Source organism: Cupressus sempervirens, chromosome 8, assembly GCF_028749045.1.
Source record: "Cupressus sempervirens isolate cs-2001-9-10 chromosome 8, ASM2874904v1, whole genome shotgun sequence".
Lineage (NCBI taxonomy): Eukaryota > Viridiplantae > Streptophyta > Pinopsida > Cupressales > Cupressaceae > Cupressus > Cupressus sempervirens.
Window position 1 is genome coordinate 654,269,142 of NC_143125.1, and position 15,166 is coordinate 654,284,307.

The 15,166-nt window shown below is 37.0% G+C and overlaps 1 pseudogene; it reads left to right on the forward strand.

Moving 5' to 3' along the window:
- Positions 1-1,952: 1,952 nt before the first annotated feature.
- The window catches only part of LOC149544132 (mitochondrial carnitine/acylcarnitine carrier-like protein pseudogene), a 47,776-nt pseudogene continuing 34,562 nt past the window's right edge, over positions 1,953-15,166 (forward strand).

Here is a 15,166-nt window from a genome sequence, read left to right on the forward strand (position 1 = left end):
GGTGTGCTCTAAGTTGTCATATGTTTTGATGGTGATGACCTCAGTGAGGATATTTTCCTTAGTATATCCTCCTTATTTGATGAATTTTAAGGTACATAGATTTAGAGCTGATCTATTATCTATCATGACCCATTTGATTACAAAGTTAGAAACCATGAAAACTATGTGAAGTGGAAGTATATGATCAGGGTCAGCTGTTGGGATGTTAGAAGTTTTGAAGAAATAAGCACATGATGTGGATAGATGGCCGACCAAGTTGTGGAACTTGGTGACATTGATGTCAGTGTGGACATGTGACTCATGGAGAGTATTGTTGAGGATCTCTTGATAAAATGGGCTTGTGTGAAAGAGATCTAAAGTGGAAATTTGAGCTAGCATATTTACAAGGTGTTCCAAGATGTTATATTATGGTCCTTAAGGGGGTGGTCCTAATGAAGTTGGACTCGATGGTGTAGATACAGATGGGCTAGCTATATTGAGTTGATCTCTTTGAGTGGTGGCCACAAATTGGGCTTCTAGGCCTTTGATATTTATAAGATTTATAGAAGGCTTGACTTGTGATATGCATCCAATGAGGTTTCTATAGTCCAAGTATTCTAAGGTATAATTATGAGACTTGTCTTGGTTATCACCTTTTTTTTTTAAAGCATTTTTGGGTTAGTTATTGATAGGAATGTTTGCATGTTCTTTGTTGGTGTTTGTGTTGTGTGGAGGGAAAGCATTTTGGTATATCAGTAGCCCTACATTTGGTGAGGCTTGTGCCCCCACTATTATGTATTTTTTATCAATAAGGTCTTGGACATAGTCCTTGATTTGCATGCATTTGGTGGTGGTATGCCCCTTGACATGATGGAACTTGCAAAACTCATTATCCGTATACTAGGATGCCCTAGACTAACTATGTTCTAAGGGCTATGTTTGTGGATCTCAAATAAGGTTATCCTTGGCTAGTTTCTCTAAAATTGCATCAAGGGCTTCACCCAACAAGGTATATACATGAGGTTTCCTATCAATGCATGGTTTGGGTCCAGCTAGAAGTGTGATAGTGTTAGTCTAATTTTTATGGTTGGGTACTAGGACATTGTGTTGATTATTTTGTGTAGGTAGTTACTGATAGATTGATGGTTGTTGCCAGTAAGGTTGTCTTTGAAAAAACATGGTGTGGGTGTTAGATGAGCTACTTCAATGACATAAACATGTCCAATGTTAGTGACTTCATTAGTAACTACATTCTTATTTTTGTTCTAGTATCATGGTTTTTCATTGCTTGGATTGCAATCTTGGTTGTTTTCCTTGTAAAGCTTGATGACACCATCTTTGATGAGCCCTTGCTCAATTCCCATCCCATTTTCGTTAATGTCTTTGTACATTTGTAGGAAATTCATAACCATGTGATTGGAAAGACTATGATGCACATTGTTAATGAACATCTTGAAAAGGTGACATTTACGGATGGTGCATGAGATCTAGGTTATGAGAGTTTTCCATCACTGTAAGTATTCTATGAGGATTTCTCCTCCCTTCTGTTTGTTATGAACTAGATCTACTACAAATAACTTAGTTTTGACCAAATGAACATACTAAGACACAAAGGATTTAGAGAGATAGGAAAAAAATTTAATGGTGCTCTGGAGTATACAATAGAACCATTCAAGGGAGGGGGGGGCTCCTAGGCTTTTTAGAAAAAGCCACATGAGGAAAAAAAAAATTATAGGCCACTTCTTGGTAGTGCACATGGAACTCTTTGGTGTGTGTGAATGGGTCACCTTTCCCCCTAAATTTAAAAAAAAATTGGGGTTTCAAAGTGTTTAGGAAAAGGCTTCATCATAACGGTCTTGTCAAATGGGTATGGACAATCATTTTCAAATTTGAAAGTTTTTTATTTTGTTCCATCTTTGAGGGATTTGAGAGAATTTTTCATCTCTTCCAATTTAGTGTTCATAGGCATGATAATGGGTGCCCCCAATCTTGGTGCCCACGTTGTGAGGTATGTGGCGGATGGAAAAGGTTGATCTAGAAAACCTTGACTGCCATATGGTGATGGTTGAAATATGGGTTGTGAAACTATTGGGATGGATTCTATTGGTTGTTGGAATAGGGTTTGGGCATATTGTTGTATCTGTTGGGTAGACTGTTCATGGGGGAGTTGTGGTTGGGGGACATAGGTGTGGAGTCGATGCCTAACTACATAACTTTGCATAGGTGCCCAGACATATTGTTGGTGTCATGATTGTGGCTAAGAAGGTGGCAATGTGGATAGTACATGGGCCATGCTCTAAGAATATATACCATACCCAATATATATTGGTTGTGCTCCTTCTTGAGAAAGAAATTGAGTGTAAATGGGTGCTAGGTAATTAATGCGAGGAAGGGTGTTAATAGTAGGGTTTTGCAATGGAGGGATGACTTAGCTATTACCTAAGGGTGGCATATAAAAGTAGTTGGTAATGATGGAAATGAATAGACTTGAGGTGGAAGGGATGGATGTGATTGAGGTATAGGCATGGATGTAGTGCTAAAAAGAATACTAGTGGAAAGCCCTTGTGCTTGACCAAAAATCCAAGGTCCTAGTGGAAATGAGGGAGAGGTGCTTTGGCTAGTGACAAATGGATTGATGTTGATGTTGGGTCAGATGGAAGATGAAGTACTTGACCCTAATGGAGTCATTCCTATAGTGTACTAGGAAGTGGATTGGATGTGTTTTGTGATGGAAGGGAACGTGTAGTGTTGCCAGGTGAAAAAGGATTATATTGTAAAATGGGCATAAGGGAGGTAGAAGTAGATACAAATTGTATACTTGTGGTTTTTTGGGATGTGGTGTGGACTAAGGGTTGAGTGATGATGGGTTTATTGTTTTGTGGAATAGGAGCATTGAGGACTTGGGTTCTGTTAGGATAAACCACGGACATAAATAAAAACTACATGCAAATATAACCAATAACATAAAATAATAGATCACACAGAAATGAACACAAGGCACCAACATTTAACATGGTTCAGCCAATCCCTGGGCTATGTCCACCAAACAAAAAGTTCGATCTTATTACAATCCATTGATTACAACCTGATTACAATCTGTAATCCCTTACAGCTCAATACCGTCACAAGAACCAATTTTGCATCACAACATAATGAAAAATACCTAACCCTACACCTTTTTATACAAGTATTTTATCTGTTTTAGGGTTACAACATGTCAGCCATATGTTAGCCATAATATGTCGGCTACAACATTGGCCACAGCCAAAAAAAAATTTATGTACAGTACTTTCTTGTTCAATCACCATAATCTAACAATCTCCCACTTGGGGACTGATCAGGCTCCACACTAAACACCAATCTCCCACTTGGAGACTAATCCTGTAGCAATACCACTACCACATGGGGCTCCCACTAGATCAAACCACCCTGGACTCTACTATTCTTTGATTCATGTTAAGTCTAGAAGACCAACAGAAGCTGAAGAGGAGTTCAACTTCTCCCTTGTTACAACCTTTGTCAACATATCTACTGGATTGTCATTTGTATGTATCTTTGCCATCTTTAACCGTCCATCCTCCAAAACTGACCGAATGAAATGGTACCACAACTATATGTGTTTGGTCTTAGAATGAAGAGCTGAATTCTTTGCAAGATGAATAGCACTCTGACTATCAATGAACAAATAATTATCCTTTAGAGGATGTCCCAATTCTTTGAAGAAGAACTAAAGCCATATCATCTCCTTGGCTGCCTCTATAGAAGCAACATACTCTGCCTCTGTAGTGGATAGAGCATTAATCTTCTATAACCTAGAAACCTAGCTCACAGCTGGCCCACCAACAGTAAAGACATAACTTGTAGTACTTTTCCTGGTAGCAATATCCCCTACCAAATCTGAGTCAACATAGCCTTGTAAATTAGTACTAGAGCCCCCAAAGTGCAAACACTTATTGGATGTTCCTCTCAAATATCTGAGAATCCACTTGACAGCATTCCAATGCTCAAATCCTAGATGACTCATATACCTGCTAACAACTACCACTGCATGTGCAATATCTGGCCTAGTGCATACCATAGCATACATCAAGTGTCCTACAGTTGAAGCATAGGGTACCTTGGACATCTTATCCTCCTCTTCCTATGTCTTAGGACACATATCCTTAGTCAACTTCAAATGACTTGGTAAAGGTGTGCTGACAGCTTTAGCATTCTCCATAGAGAAATGTTGCAACACCTTCTCAACATAATCAGCCCGAGATAGCGTTAATGTTTTGTTCTTCCTATCTCCGCAAATATTCATACCAAGGATTTGTTGTGCTGCCCCCAAATCCTTCATAGAAAATGCATGTGCTAACTGGCATTTTAGCCCCTTAATATGATCCATGTTAGACCCAGCTACAAGCATATCATCAACATATAAACATTAAAAAATGTAGCTATCATCATCCAACCTCTTAAAATAAACACAATAATCTAAATGACACCTGTTATAGCCATGCTCATGCATAAACTTGTCAAATTTTAGATACCATTGCCAAGGTGCTTGCTTCAAGCCATATAAATTTTTCTTCAATTTGTACACTAAGTTCTCCTTACCTTTGACCTCAAAACCTTGTGGCTGAGCCATATACATTTCTTCATCCAAATCATCATGAAGAAAAATTGTTTTAACATCCAACTGCTCTAAATGCAAATATTCAGTAGCCACAAGACTTAAAATAGTTCGGATAGAAGTCATTTAAACAACAGGAAAAAATATCTCATCGAAATCAATTCCCTTTTTCTATACAAATCCTTTTACAACTAACCTGGCCTTAAATCTTTTCTTACCTCCTTCCTCTTCTTTCAACCTATAAACCCACTTATTCTATAAAGCCTTTTTACCTGCAGGCAACTTGCATAGATCCCATGTCTTATTCTTTAGCAAAGATTCCATTTCATCTTTCATTGCAGACTCCCACTAAATCTTAGTATCCACCTGCATAGCTTCATCATAACTTTCAGGTTCACTAGCATCAATAAGTAAAATAGAATACAGAGTGGAAGAAAATCTTTGTGGAGATCTAATTTGCCTTGTTGACCATCTAACATTCACTGGTGTGTGTGGTATTTGTTGTTGTGGTTGTTGCACATCATAAGGAATGGCTGAAACATCAGCTTTTGGAGTATCATCCAGCACTACATAATCATCTTCTTTCTTCTCATGTTGCTGCAACAGATCTTTGTACAACACTTTCTCATTGAATATGACATCCCAACTTCTAACAATTTTATGATTTTCAAAATCCCAAAGCCTATAACTAAATTCATTAATGCCATATCCAACAAAGACACATTTCTTTGATTTACCTTCTAGCTTGGTTCTATTTTTAGAGTCTATATGAGAAAAAGCTATTGAGATAATGGGTGTTGCACACATTGCATAATATTGTTATATTTTATTTTGTTATGTAATGTTGTGCCTAGATGGATGTGCAACATGTAAATATTCCCATAGAATATTCTTGATGAGTTGTATTGTAACATTGTGAAAATATTTTATGTAATTATTTAATATTGGGGAAAAGAATTAAATGCCCAATATTAAATGTGGGGTCAGTGGGATAGGTAGCACATGGTTTATGTAATACCACTTAGTGGTTTTGTGGGACTTGCTACTATATAAGCAGCCACAAGGGTAGTTGTTGTAGAGAGAGAGAGTGAGAAAGGCAAGAGTCGAGCGAGACAAGGCTTGACAAGTTAGCCAAGGGAGCATTTGTGAAGGTTGAAAGCATGGCATGGGATGTGTGGATTCATGCTTGTTCACATAGTTTGCTCAGTTGTGGCTATGGCCATGAAGGCTTCCATGGTTGTATGGCAATGATATTTTTTGTTGAATAATACATGGTGATGGATGCTTTTGGAGGCTGGGTTTTTCCCTCAATGAGGGTTTTCCAGGGTATATCTTGTGTCACATTTTGTGGGTATGTTGTCTATTCTCTTGCATGTGGATTTTAATTCTGTATTTATTTCAGATCTATTATGGATTATGTGGAAACGGTTATATTCTTTGTTGCCAAGTTTCTTTACAAATGGTATCAGAGCTATGGTTTTATTATTGTAACCCTAGATTGAATCCATGGGAATGCATGAGAGGATAAAAAAAAATGGCAAGATATATGAATGATTTATTTCAGGTCTGAGGGTTTTGGATTTGCTGTTATGATGGGATGTTAAAAGATTTGGGCATGAGAAATTGTTGGACAAAAGAGTTTTTTGGATGTTTCATTTAAAATGAGGGTTTTGGGGGGTAGCATGCATAAATGACCTCCTGGGCAAAAATAGACCTCACCATTGGATTCGGATCGACATTTCTATAAATTTTGATATATAATATGCCCTAGTTTGGCCATGTTTAGAAGAAATGAAAGAGTTTTTTGGTTTTAGCCCATGATGGCCGTCAAATTTAAGCCTGTCGGAATTTTCGTCACTGAAAAAATAAAAAATAAAAAATCGTACTGAAAATGGTAAAAAGACTATCTTAGTAAAATGGCCATAACTTTCTCTCAGAATATTGGATTTTAGAGTTCTTATAGGCATTGGAAAGCTAATTCAGAGAACTACAAGATGGTGTAGGTTTGGTTCTATGATTTTGAAATTTTTTTAGGTTTTGAGAGCCCTAAAGTTAGATGTTATTTATTTTGAGCACGGATTAGGGCATAATTTGGGCATACAGAGTCAGATTTTGGACTTCAAGTAGACAACAGAAAGCTCTTGGAGAGCTCTACACATTGGTTTAGATTTGGTGTAGGTTTGGCATGATTTATTTGTTGATATATTGATCTAAATAGTTTATGGTATATATTTTGACTATGGTAACTTGTGATTTTATGGCATTGGAAGATTTAAGATTTGATGTCATTGCATACTCAGTTCATATTTTAGTTTGGTCTCATGATGATATGGTTATCAGTATTTGGTTTGGATATGCATGATGACTTCTTGGGTCTACAAGTTGTGCAGTGTTGTAAGCAGTCTATACTTACAAGTTACATTTATAGCTTGGTTATGGGTTGTCTTTGCCCATTGATCTTTCATTATTGATGCATATTCAGATTGGTGGCTTGGATTTGGGTTGTCTATGCCCTAAGTCACATGATTTTATGATTTTATCTTCATGTAGAAGGGATGAGATGTTGTTACCAGGTACAATCATGACAAAGCATTGTGGTTGACTATGCTGACAGGTTGGACATATTGAGAGCCAGATGCTCGGTTCATGGATGTGATCATGGTGTCATGGATTTTGGCATGACATGATTGGATATACAAGTACATCCTTGATGTTCACTAGCTTGGATTTTCTGATACAGTTATGGTGGTATATCTTCTTGGTAGAAGATCATGGTTATTTTTTATTTTTAGGAGCTCGTGATGTGCACTTTGAGTTCTTTGATAGTTTGATGCCTTAGTTGATTCTCATGGTTAGAGGATGGATTTTTTCATCATTATGTCATGGATAGCTTGGATACATGGTTTAGTGGGAGCTTGTGACAGTGATGGGATGACAGTGCAGGATTAGTTCCTGGTTTGGTTTATTTCTTGGTTTGGAGAGGATGGATTTTATGATGCCATAGGTAACTTGGTACCATGGTTGAGTGGGAGTTGTTGGCATTGATATATTTATTGAGTGTTTGCAGATGTTGGAGGTTTGTCTTAGATCCTGTTGCTGTAGAAGCATCTTTGACATTTTCATGGTGCACTTGTTATTTTCATGGTGTTTGGAGATGGTTAGATCTTGAGGACTCATGGAGTTCTTGGTTATCTTCATGGTGTGTGGAGATGGTTCTTCCTAGTATGTGGAGATGGTTTTTCTTCATGGTATATGGAGATGGTTGCATCTTGAGGACTCACAGAGTTCTTGGAAAAGGTGTGGTTTATGCTTTTATTTGGCATGTTATCCTTGGTATGAGGATGGTTTCATTATTAGGTCATGGTATACTCTTGATACGCATTTAGAGTTGTGACATGTTATGGTGTGTTCATGTGGAGCATGTTATCTCTTTAGTTGAGATGGTAAGATCATGTTCTCATGTTTATGTTCCTGAGGCCACGGTTGAACCTTTGACATTGATCTTGGTTTAGTTTCTTGGTATTGAGTACACTGATCATAAGCTGGATACTTCATGATATTGCTATGTTGCATTTGGATTTGGCATGGATTGATTGGTTATAGGTGCTCATGGATACTTAGGGACGGTGGTGATGCTGATTTCTCTTGGATTAGAGAAGTATTTGTTGGGACGGTCGATGGTTTCAGTAGGAAGTCTAAGGGGCAATCACCTGATATGGACTTGAGAGGAGATTTTTCTTAGATGAGCCTTGGTTGGAGACTTGGGTATCTTGATGAGCATTCTCATTCCCCACTCTTGGTCTACTCAGCAGTTTGCTACTTGAGAGGTATAGCCCATTATTTTCTCTCAGTTGCATTATATTTATGCTTGTCTTTCATGGATATGGATCTTGAGCTATGGTACATGAGTTAGTTCTGGAAGGTTCATTTGAGAGATGGTTTAGCATTGGTTATCTCCATGTGCATATGTTATTATGCTGGTTGAGTTTGAGAGATGGTTTTATATTGGGCATATTTCTTGGAGTAGGAATGGTTATTCCTTGGTTTAGGAATGGTTTATTGAGTTGGATCTTCTTGTGAGAGGCTTACAACCATGATTAGTTATATGGTATGCTTTGGGTGTTGTTGAGGCTTCTTGTTGGGGTTTAATGGAGGTCATCATACTTGCACAGTTTATATCTAGAGGTGTGTGTAGAAGGACATGATACATGTTATGATTTGCATGGTTTCTCTGCTCTTGGTTATCTTCTTGGATGTTTAGTTTTTCCTACATTGGATTTGAGATTGGTTAGAAATTGTGATCACTGGTTTGTGCTCATGTATGTCATGTGATAGATGACATGGTTATTTCTTTCTCTTTCCTTTGTTGGTTGTGGTGAACTTGGGAGAGCATTGGAGACTTGTTATGAGAGTTGTTCTTGCAGGATATCAGTTTATGTGTTGTGGATGTCCTTGATGCTACATGGATTCACTTCTTTGAGATGTGTTGAGTGGATTGGTTATAGATTTGACATTATCTTTTGCAGTGGGAGCTTCTTGGTATATATGTGGCAGGTATTGCTCTTGAGGCTTGTGATTGCAGGTTGCAGATTGGATATGTTGGTGATATAAGATTCACTTGTTATACCTTTGAGGTATGGATAGTTGGATGGGTTTGGCACTTGCTGTGGGTGCTATTTCAGCTATGGATATTTTGACAACTACAGATACATGTGATTACCTTTGGATCAGGTTATTTGTGCTTAGAATTTCAGTTGGTACAAGATTTTATGATCTTCTAATGCGACAAGTTGGGTGGCTTTCTCTTTGGATGGCTTCTATGTATGTCTAGTGGGAGTGGCATAATAGGAGGTGAGATCATTCATGTTCAAGATGCTAGATACTTTAATTTTTTGTTGCGGGTACCAGGATGGAGCACTTGGTGTATTTTTCTCCATGATGGTGGATGTGCTGGGAGGGATTCTTCCCTTGTTCATTTGTGTGGCTACGGATTGACCCTATGCAATGTATACAGCAAGTGGGAGATTGTTGAGATAATGGGTGTTGCACACATTGCATAATATTGTTATATTTTATTTTGTTATGTAATGTTGTGCCTAGATGGACGTGCAACATGTAAAGATTCCCATGGAATATTCTTGATGAGTTGTATTGTAACATTGTGAAAATATTTTATGTAATTATTTAATATTGGGGAAAAGAATTAAATGCCCAATATTAAATGTGGGGTCAGTGGGTTAGGTAGCACATGGTTTTAGCACATGGTTTATGTAATACCACTTAGTGGTTTTGTGGGACTTGCTACTATATAAGCAGCCACAAGGGTAGTTTTTGTAGAGAGAGAGAGTGAGAAAGGCAAGAGTCGAGCGAGACAAGGCTTGATAGGTTAGCCAAGGGAGCATTTGTGAAGGTTGAAAGCATGGCATGGAATGTGTGGATTCATGCTTGTTCACATAGTTTTCTCAGTTGTGGCTATGGCCATGAAGGCTTCCATGGTTGTATGGCAATGGTATTTTTTGTTGAATAATACATGGTGGTGGATGCTTTTGGAGGTTGGGTTTTTCTCCCAATGAGGGTTTCCCAGGGTATATCTTGTGTCACATTTTGTGGGTATGTTGTCTATTCTCTTGCATGTAGATTTTAATTCCGTATTTATTTTAGATCTATTATGGGTTATGTGGAAATGGTTATATTCTTTGTTGCCAAGTTTCCTTACAAAAGCTTCACAACCAAAGGTCTTGAGAAAAGAATAACTCACCTTCTTACCAGTCCATGCCTCCTCTGGATTACCATAGCCCAAAGGAGTAGAGGGACCTCTATTAATCAGATATACTAAAGTATTGACAACTTCCACCAACATGTGTAAGGGCAACCCAACATGCAACCCCATGCTCCTTGCATGCTCCATTATAGTCCCATTCATGCGTTTAGCCACTCCATTTTTCTATGGAGTCCTTGGAACAATTTCCTATCTATGAATACCATTAGTGGAGCAATAATCTTCAAATTCATGACTGCAATATTCACCACCATTATCAGATCTAAGACATTTTAATTTCTTAGTAGTCTCATTTTCAACCAAGCATTTCTATTTTTTAAAAGTTTGAAATACATTAGATTTTTGTCTAAGAAAATAAACCCATTCTTTTCTAGTTGCATCATCAATAAATGTAACATAATAATGAGAGCCACTAAGGGAAGATACCTGAGCTAGTCCCCATACATCTGTATGCACAAGCTCTAATTTCTCCTTTTTGTTTTCCTTCCCAGTCTTTACAAAACTCACTCTCTTTTATTTTTCATATATACAACTTTGACAAAAATCTATATTAACACATTTTAGACCTGGTAAAACTTTCTTTGAATGAAGTAATTTCATACCTTTCTCACTCATGTGCCCAAGTCTGTTGTGCCACAATGCTGTATCAAAATCTACAGTAGCTATTTGTTCTCCTTGCTCAACTACAACAATTGTTCCTGAACATTCATTTTTCTCTAAAATAATCAAAATAGAAGGAACAATATGACCTCTACAAAGATATAAGGTGCCTACTTTCACACCTGTTCCTACTACAAGGGAACTTTTGAAACCTTCCAATTTTTATCATTAAAAGTAACTACACAACCCTCATCACTGAGTTGCCCCGCTGAAATTAAATTCCTACTCAGCCTTAGAACATGCCTTGCCTCATGTAGTAGCCAATGATTCCCTTTCTGGAACTTAATCTTAATTTTTCCCTTTCCAAAAATTTGATAGGGTTCATTATCCCCCAAATAAACAAACCCAAAATCCCCTTGGACATAATCAATGAAATAACCTCTATGAGGTGAAGCATGAAATGAAGCACCAAAATCTAAAACCCATAAATCATCAACACTTTCTAAAGATAGAAGCAAAGCATCCTCTTCAAATTTGTTACTTACCACATTTGCCTCCTTGTCTCCATCTGATTTATCTCCTTCATTTTTCTTTCGATTCTAGTAATCTTTCTTTTTGTGCCTTGGTTTCCTACAGTACCAGCAATCCTTTGGTCCTCTTGATTGAGACCTCCTCCCCTTTGATTTTCCTCTTCATTTTCCACGATTTCCAAAGTTACTTCCTCTCTTAGTCATTCTACCCCTACTTTGTGCATTCAAAGCAATTCCTAATGTAGATCCACTTGAGGATTTCGTACAAGTTTCCTCACTGAAAACAACACCAATCACATCATCATATTTTAGGGTACTAGATCTAAGAACTGAATTACTCACCACCATTACCAATCCATTCCAACTTTCAGGTAAAGAACACAAAATCAAGAGAGCCCTAATTTCTTCATCAAAATTGATACCCACAGAAGATAACTGACTAGTAATAGTATTAAACTCATTTAAATGATCTACAACAGATCCACCTTTTGCCATTTTCATATTAAATAAACACTTCATGAGAAATACCTTGTTTGAAGAAGAGGGCTTTTCATACAGCGTCACTAGGGTTTTCATCAAATCTTCTATCATCTTTTCTTTTGTAATATTAAATGCCACTGATGGTGCCAAGCATAACCGAATGCTTTTGAGTGTCTTTCTGTCCAAAAGATCCCATTTAGCCTCTGACATAGTTCCCTGATTCTTGGCTTTGCCTTCCAATGGCTTACATAAATCCTTCTGATATAGATAGTCTTCCATTTGCATCTTCCACAACTGGAAGTTTTGCCCATTAAACCTGTCAACCCTCAGCTTACCCTCATCTTCCATCATTCCCACTCAATAGTGAGACTCCCACTTAACCGTAAGACTTTCCTGCAGAGGATAACTGAAAGAAAACCTTGCTCTGATACCCCTTGTTAAGATAAACCATGGATAGAAATAAAACCTACATGCAAATATAACAAATAATATAAAATAATAGATCACACAAAAATGAACACAAGACACCAAGATTTAATGTGGTTCACCTAATCTCTGGGCTACGTCCACCAAACATCAAGTTCGATCTTATTACAATCCAGTGATTACAACCTGATTACAATTTGTAATCCCTTATAGCTCAATACCACTACAAGAACCAATTTTTCATCACAACATAATGAAAAATACCTAACCCTACACCCTTTTATACAAGTATTTTATCCATTTTAGGGTTACAACATGTCGGCCATATGTAGGCCATATTATGTCGACTACAACATCGGCCACTAATTATGAAGTATGTACAATGCTTTCCTGATCAGTCACCATAATCTAATAGGTTGAAGGGATATTAGAGTCTATTGGTTCTATTTGTGTTGGTTGGTATCCAACACTTGATAAAAAGAAGGGATCATGAGGGCTAGACAACCCTGTGGATTGTGGGTGCCATCTAAATAGAGGATGCGTAAGATCTATAATGTTGGTACATGGTAGTCTTCCAAAATCAAAGGAACCGACATTATCCCTTAAGAATTTTGTGATGATGGTCTTCATGTGTCAATATACGATGGCATTAACAATGGTTGCATGACTAGGCTAGTTCAAAAGAATAAATTTCTAGTGTAGAACTTGATTCTTCCAAAGCTTGCGGTGGTGGATCTAACGGTGTTGTGTAGACTACAAGGAATGGTTTCACCCAAGCTATACTACTACTAAGATTAGGATCCTTGTCCTTCTTATTCTATTTTTTCTTACCAAGATGTGTAGTAGGTGGCATGAAATGATGACTTCCCTAAGGATGGAGTGTGAAAATGATGGAGGGAAGTATATGCAAGGAGGTGATTTGTCTATGTATGCCTAGGGTGGAGGGACTTTCTAAGATGAAAAGGAGAATGTATGGGAATGATCCTAATGATATGGTGCTAAGTATTTAAGAAAGTATGTTTCCCTTATGTGTGAACTCAAAATGTGATGGTGATATCAACCCTAAGTTAGTCTTGTGACCTTTTGAAAGACAAATGATGATTCAAGTGTGTAGCCCAACATTTTTGTCAAGGTGATGAGGGATACAAATGAAAATGACAACTGATCCTAAATAATGCTTAATTCAAGGATACCTATGATAGTATGATGGATGGAAGTTTCTAGGGTAAACAATTCTTAATGAGGTGATACCAAATGCTTAAGAAATGAGTAAATAATGGAGGATGTTTGGACCTATGATGCTTATTTTGGATTTTTTTTCAAAATCTAAGATTCATGAAAAAAGGGAGGGGATGAGCCTACACAAATTCTTAAGTAAGATGAGGAGCTATACGTAAGACTAAGCATGTGAAGGGATAAGTGCATAAGTGTGTGTGGAAAAAGAAGGACCTAATTAGAGTAAGTAAAACTAGAGTTGTTGATAAGGATTTGGTTGACACCACATCTAAGAGTTAAGTTCTAAGTTTTTTAATCCCACTCAATTTTTAGTGATGTGTCAGCACCATCTTTCTCAACTTGATCTAGTTTCGTGAGACTTGGGCTAGGGGTATGGCTCTTGCATTATGTTTATATTTATTTATAAGCTAGTATTTGTGGAAGTTTAGCCTTTTTTAACTTGATCTTGGGTAGGTTTGACATGAGATATTTTTACGCGGTTTATCACAATTGGTGGTTTTAAGGTAGTTTTGAGCTATTATTTTTCATAATGCTTAATGATAGGAATTCTTTCAAACTCCTATCTTGAAAAGATAATCCAAGGATGAACTCCAAGGTTTTGAGTGATTTTGCAACCTACTAGAATCCACTTAGTTGAAGATAAATGTGAATGTTCACAAGGAGGCCTTTGCTAGTTCTAATAACTTCAAATAAGATGGAGAATATATTTATTGCTTCAAAAGAGTAAACATGTAAAAAGAAACATATTTTTGTACTTTTCTATTTTATGATGAATGCAACCTAACAATGCAGCTATATGAATTCCTAATTTAACCAAGGGGTTAGTGAAGCGAATAAAAAAGATAGGGTAACAAGAACTTTAAGAAAATAACATGAAAGTAAAATCCTAATGGACATAAACTATGGTAATAGGATGTCTGAGAGTTAAGCTTTCAAAAAGATCAGTAGTAACCAATGAAAATAGCAACAATGCTTCCTTAATTCCACTAATGCAATCATCAATGGGAATTTAGTAACCATAAGATTTTTCACTTTTCATCAAATCACAAGGCCATGGAAAGTGCACTCATGTGAGGTGAAAAGTTATGTAGGAACAATATGATGATTTCTTCTCAAACTAAGTATGTTGGTGGAATTTGCAAAACTATAGAAAACACCAAAATTTAAAGATCACACAACCAAAAATAATGTAATAAACTTTTGGCTCACTTACATTGCATGAACATACATCCACAAAATATAACACACTTAGGCAAGAATCACTACACTCCAAATACAAGCACCAAAAGCATATATTATTGCAAAATAATGGCAGCCTAGAATACATGTTACATTCTTGAATTTATAAGAAATCTTCTCCTCAATTTGTACTGAGAGTGAGAGATATCTTTATGCAATCATATGCTTCTAAACTAATAAAACAAATCTAATTATATACAAATTGACTCTCTAACTAGTGCTTAATAGAACTCCATCCATTTTTCTATCATGAATTGGATGCATGAGCCCTTGCATGTCTTA